Source organism: Pseudophryne corroboree, chromosome 11, assembly GCF_028390025.1.
Source record: "Pseudophryne corroboree isolate aPseCor3 chromosome 11, aPseCor3.hap2, whole genome shotgun sequence".
Taxonomy (NCBI): domain Eukaryota; kingdom Metazoa; phylum Chordata; class Amphibia; order Anura; family Myobatrachidae; genus Pseudophryne; species Pseudophryne corroboree.
The window spans coordinates 161,347,029-161,353,028 of NC_086454.1; positions in this window are offsets into that span (position 1 = coordinate 161,347,029).

The window sequence follows — 6,000 nt, forward strand, 5'->3', positions numbered from 1 at the left end:
CCGTGTAGATATATTGGAACGACATGAGTCGTCTAGCATTGATACCCTAACTAAATTTCAGGAGGTTCTGTCTCATCAGAGGGGTGATATCTCCTTTCTCAAATCACGCATTGAAGATCTGGATAATCGCGGCCGGCGAAATGATATCAGGGTCAGGGGTCTACCCGAGAGCGTCCAACAGGCTGACCTGACAAATGCTTAAACCACAATATTTGGAGAACTTATTGACCTGGACCCAAACAAGGACATTGTACTTGACAGAGCACACCGCGCCCTCCGTCCTCGTGGCTTGTCGTCTGACAGGCCACGCGATGTGATTTGCAGGCTCCACTATTATGTCCAAAAAGAGGAAATACTGAGGTCGGCCCGTCAGCTGGACAGTATTGACTTTCAAGGAGACAAGATTCAGTTGTTTCTTGATCTCGCCTGGTCAACCTTGCAGCAGCGTCGAGCCTTGAAGCCCCTCACTGAGTCCCTTAGGAAACTTGAACTGAAATACAGATGGGGCTTCCCTTTTTCCCTTCAGGTTTCTCATGGTGGCAAAGTCGCGAGTCTCTCCAGACCTTTGGACTTACAGGCCTTCTTCACAACCTTGGGGATACCTCCGGTGCCACTACCTGACTGGGAAGCTTTTCACCACCTGCCGGATTTGCCTGTTGTGATCCCTCCAGACGACGCGTGGCAACAAGTGCGCTCCCCGCGGACGCGGGGGAATGCTCCTGCTAGTTCCCGTTCCTCTGAGCCTCCATGAGGGGAGACTTTGTCCTGTTCTGTCGTGAATTCTCCTGTTACTTTTGTCATACACTTGGTCTTTTTCTTAAATGTTGCTCTGTGTTGCTCACACGTGAGATTGGTTTTTGTACTTTTTGTAATGTTGTAATGGTTTCGTGGATAGGTGATGGGGTATTGATGGTGTCGATACTCATTTACTTAATTGCTCAGCTTTTCATGTAAATTTACTAAAAGGTTTACAGGTTATATTTTTTCTATGCGTTTTATACTGTGCCTATGCGCACTCCTTGGTAATACTTTATTTTGATTAGCTTTTATATTGTGGGTGGTCGCTGTCCTTGGTCCCACGTAGGACCCCCATTATGCTGCATCCCTTGTTTCTTAGGGTTAGGAGTCGGCAGGATTCCGCTCCTGTCCTTTTTGCAGCTGTCCTTCTTCTGATATTGTTATTGAATTTGTTAAATATCGTGGTATTTAGCAGAGTGGCTTTCCACACTGCGTCTTCTTTTTCTCTTTTCTCTGATTTCCTTCTCTTTCTATTTCCTATCTTTGCTGTTCTTTCTTTCCCCCCTCAAATATCTGTTGTAGGGATGTCCAATGCGAATCTCTTAGGCTGTTGTGATAATGGGGTTGGATGATTTACATGTTACTACCCTTAATGTTAAGAGGTTGAATGTTCCTGTGAAAAGGTCTAAACTCTTCAAATGGCTTAGAGATGAGAGAGTTGACGTTGATTTTATTCAGGAAACACATTTTAAGATGGGACATGTGCCGTCTCTGAAATGTCACTACTATCCTCATGTTTTCCTGTCTAATAATTCTTCCGGTAAGACATTAGGTGTGGCTGTTTTATTAGCGCGCCATTTGCCTATTCTTAATGTTACTTCCCATAGACTAGCTGAAGGTAGGGGGTTGCAGGTAAAATGCGATCTACACGGCCAACGCTTTTCTTTTTTGAACGTATGTGCTCCCAATGCTAAACAGCCTTCCTTTTTGTCCTCGGTTTTGAAAATTGCCGAGTCCCTCCTAGAAGGGGTGGTGGTGATGGGGGGCGACCTAAATTGGACTCTTGATCCCCTTCATGACAACTCTAAAAAAATGTTCCTGTAGGCCAGAGAGGGAGTATAGGTGTTGAGATGCACCTTGCTCGACCACCAGCTGATTGACACATGGAGACTGACACATCCTTCTGAGGTAGATTATTCCTTTTTCTCACACCCACATCAGAAATACTCCAGAATTGATTACTTATTTTTGGGCCACCAACACCTGCATCTTCTTTCTGACGCCTCTAGAGGTCAAATTGTGTGGTCGGACCATGCCCCTGTTAACCTTACACTACGCCTTCCACCCTGTACACATCGCCAATGGTCCTAGCGTTTTAACGACACTTTTCTACAAGACGCGGAGTGTCTTTCTCGAATTGACACCGCCTTAGACTCCTATATCTGTACTAATGACCTAGATGATATTTCTAAGGTTTCGGTCTGGGAAGCACATAAATGTGTCATTAGAGGGGTTTGTGTTCAGGTAGGCTCTTTCCGTAAAAGGCAGAGGGAGAAACTCAGAGGTGACTTACTATCTAGGATAAAATCTCTTGAGCTTTTACATAAGAAATCCCAAACCCTGCAACACTATGCTGATCTTGAGGCTGCCAGGGCCGATCTGAATAAACTGCTCTCTGATAGGGTTACATTTTCATATAGGAAGTGCCGTAGCAGATATTATCAATGGGGCAACAAACCCGGGAAATTACTGGCCAAAGCCCTTAGAGAACAACGTGCACTCACTTTTTTTCATACAATTAAAAATGGTCATGGTCAGCCCCGACATGAGACACCTCAAATTGCTAAGGCCTTTCGGCCATATTATTCCACCTTATACAATCTTTCTGGTCTGACTGGTAGAGTTGATAAATTGTCCCATCGAACAGCTATAGCCGATTACTTACAAGCATTAGACTTCCCTACGCTGTCCACAAAAGAGATAGAAGATCTGGACGCCGCTTTCTCTACTGAGGAGGTTCTGAAAGTCATCGACTCTTCTACCAACGGCAAAAGTCCAGGCCCTGATGGGTATACCATTACATATTATAAAGCTTTCAAGGAGAAATTGGTTCCTCTCCTCACGAAAGCCTTTAACACTGTATCAGAAAATTCGCATTTTCCCCCGCAATCTCTTGAAGCCCATATTGCAGTCCTTCCTAAGGAGGGCAAAGATCCCAGTCTTTGCTCTAGCTATCGGCCAATTTCGCTATTGAACATAGACATAAAACTTTTTGCCAAACTGATTGCAAATCGCCTTAAACTATTATTGCCCAATCTGATTCATGGAGATCAGGCTGGATTCGTTTTAGGCCGTGAAGCCAGAGATAACACCTCTAAAGTGCTCAGTTTGATTCACTATGCTGGCCGGATTACGTCCCCCTCAATCATGTTGTCGACCGATGCTGAAAAAGCGTTTGACAGGGTTGACTGGGACTTTTTGTCTGGCATCCTGAAACATCTTGGGCTCGGCAGTACCTGTCTCCATAGAATCTTATCTCTCTATACTTCCCCGTCCGCCAAAATTAAGATTAATGGCCCCCTTTCGGATTCCTTTTCTATTACCAACGGCACACGACAAGGTTGCCCACTATCCCCGTTGCTTTTTGTCCTTTGCATGGAAGCATTGGCTCGAAGTATCAGGGCCAATCCAAATATCTCTGGCTTGCGGATAAGGGGGATTGAATATAAATTAGCTTTATATGCCGATAACTTGCTCGCCATAATTTCAAAACCGGTCACCTCACTGCCAAACCTGATGATGGAATTTGAGAAATTCGGAGCCCTCTCCAATTTCAAGATAAATAATTCAAAATCTATTGCTATGAGCTTAACTACTTCTCCTGATGTAGTAGAGGGTTTGAAACGCTCCTTCCCTTTTACTTGGCACGACCACAAATTAAAATATTTGGGGGTACTACTATCCAACGACTTATCCAAATTATTCTCCCTGAATTTTAGCCCCCTGTTGGCGAAGCTTCGCCTCGACTTCCAGAAGTGGAGGAAATTGCGATTATCGTGGTTTGGCAGGATCAATGTTGTCAAAATGAATGCCCTCCCTAGGATATTATGGGTTCACTACGATCTGCCGGCGGCCGGCCTACCGGCGACCAGCATACCGGCGCCGGGAGGCAGGCCGCCGGCTTACCGACAGTGTGGCGAGCGCAAATGAGCCCCTTGCGGGCTCGCTGCGCTCGCCACGCTACGGGCACGGTGGCGCGCTACGCGCGCCACACTATTTTATTCTCCCTCCAGGGGGTTCGTGGACCCCCACGAGGAAGAATAAGTGTCGGTATGCCGGCTGTCGGGCTCCCGGCGCCGGTATGCTGGTCGCCGGGAGCCCGACCGCCGGCATACTGAAGACCACCCGATATTATTCTTCCTCCAAATCCTTCCTATACACATCCCCTTACTTTGGCTCAGAGACGTTCAGGCTCTCATTCGTGCATTTGTTTGGGGATGCAATGCACCTAGATTTAAGCACGATATTTTATATAGGAGAAAACATCAAGGCGGGCAACAACTTCCACACATTTCTAGCTACTATCATGCCGTACATTTGAATAGGATTCTGGAATGGTCCCGGGCAAAAGATCGCAAACAATGGGTTCTATTGGAGGAAGGTTGACTCCCACATTATATCGAAATTATACCCTGGCTTCCTACCCTTCCGAAGATTACCCACCCCACGGCATCCCCCACTCTTAAACTATGGGCCACACTGAGGTCTAAGAGCCATATATCCTCCAAATGGTCCCCTTTAACTTCTTTTCTCCATAATCCCGAATTTGTTCCAGGTCTCCAAGGGACAGCCTTTGCTCCATGGGCGGAAGCCGGGATTTTCAGGGTCGGTCAGCTGGTGAGCTCGGGTAGGGTGCGCTCATTCTCAGATATTCAGTCTCATTGGAATATACATAGTTCTGATTTTTGGAAGTTCCTGCAGGTTCATCATTTCATAACATCTTCGAAGAACCTTTCTAATATAACTAGGGCTCTCACTGTATTTGAAAAAATGTGCGTCTCTCCTAGTTCTCCTACACATACTATCTCCCAAATGTATGCGCTTATTATGGAAGACCTGTTTCCGCAACCTCCTACCTTTATGGCTTCCTGGGAGAGGGAACTGCCAGGGCTCTCTACACAGATCAAGTGGGACTCTATTTAGTAACGCCCAGGCAAGCTCTTTATGTTTATCAACATTAGAGACTCTCTATAAACTTATATATAGGTGGTATAGGACTCCTCTTGTTCTTCATAAAATGTTTCCCTCTCTCTCGAATCTTTGCTGGAGATGTAGAAACGCCCCAGGGAGTTTTGTGCATATATGGTGGGACTGCCCTCTCATAACTCTGTTCTGGACAGAGGTATTGAAATGCTCCGAGCTGATAGTGGGGGATGTAGTCCCAAAAGACCCGAGATTTTGGCTCCTAAATCACACCTCCGCGGACACGCATTCCTACAGATGCTCTCTATTGAGGCATCTTGGCAATGCTGCAAAAGCGGTTATCCCAACTCTTTGGAGATCCACCTCACCGTCCTCGATTAAATTATGGTTTAAAAAGATTGATTACTTTTTGGATATGGAGGATCTTATCTCCTTCTCATCGGGGAAGACCATTGACTTCACAGCCATATGGTTTCCCTGGTATGACTTCAAAGAGTCACCTGTGTATCGGTCTTATATGACTACTTAGCTCTTCTCCCTTTATGTACACTGTCTTTCTAGCATGTTTCAGTTCACTATTTGAATGGGTCCTCCCCCTTATCTCCCAATGGACTCATCCTTCCTATGCAGATTCTCTTACCTACCTCCACATTTCACAACTTTCCCTTTTTCTTTTCCCCTCTTTTTCTCTCTTTCTATTCTTTCCTATGTTTTCATAAGCTGTTTTATTAGAATGTCCCTCTTTTACATGTTTAATGTTAGAAAATAAGCAGACAATCTTTTTTCCATGCTTTGGATGCTCAAATGTTTTATATTGTTATATATGCTATGCGATGATCATGTCCCCCTTTTTTTGGGGGTGGGAAATGTACTGTTGTGATGATTTGTCTGCTGTCTTAATAAAAAACAGTTTAAATAAAAAAAAGAAATGGTTCGCATGGTTTTTCGACCTGCTCGAGTTTCGAGGCGATACAGTTCGGAAGGTTTAATGCCAGACCCTTCCAATTGGACTTCCTGAACAAGTAGTCCGGTTCCCATCTTCAGATGCTCCAGATGATT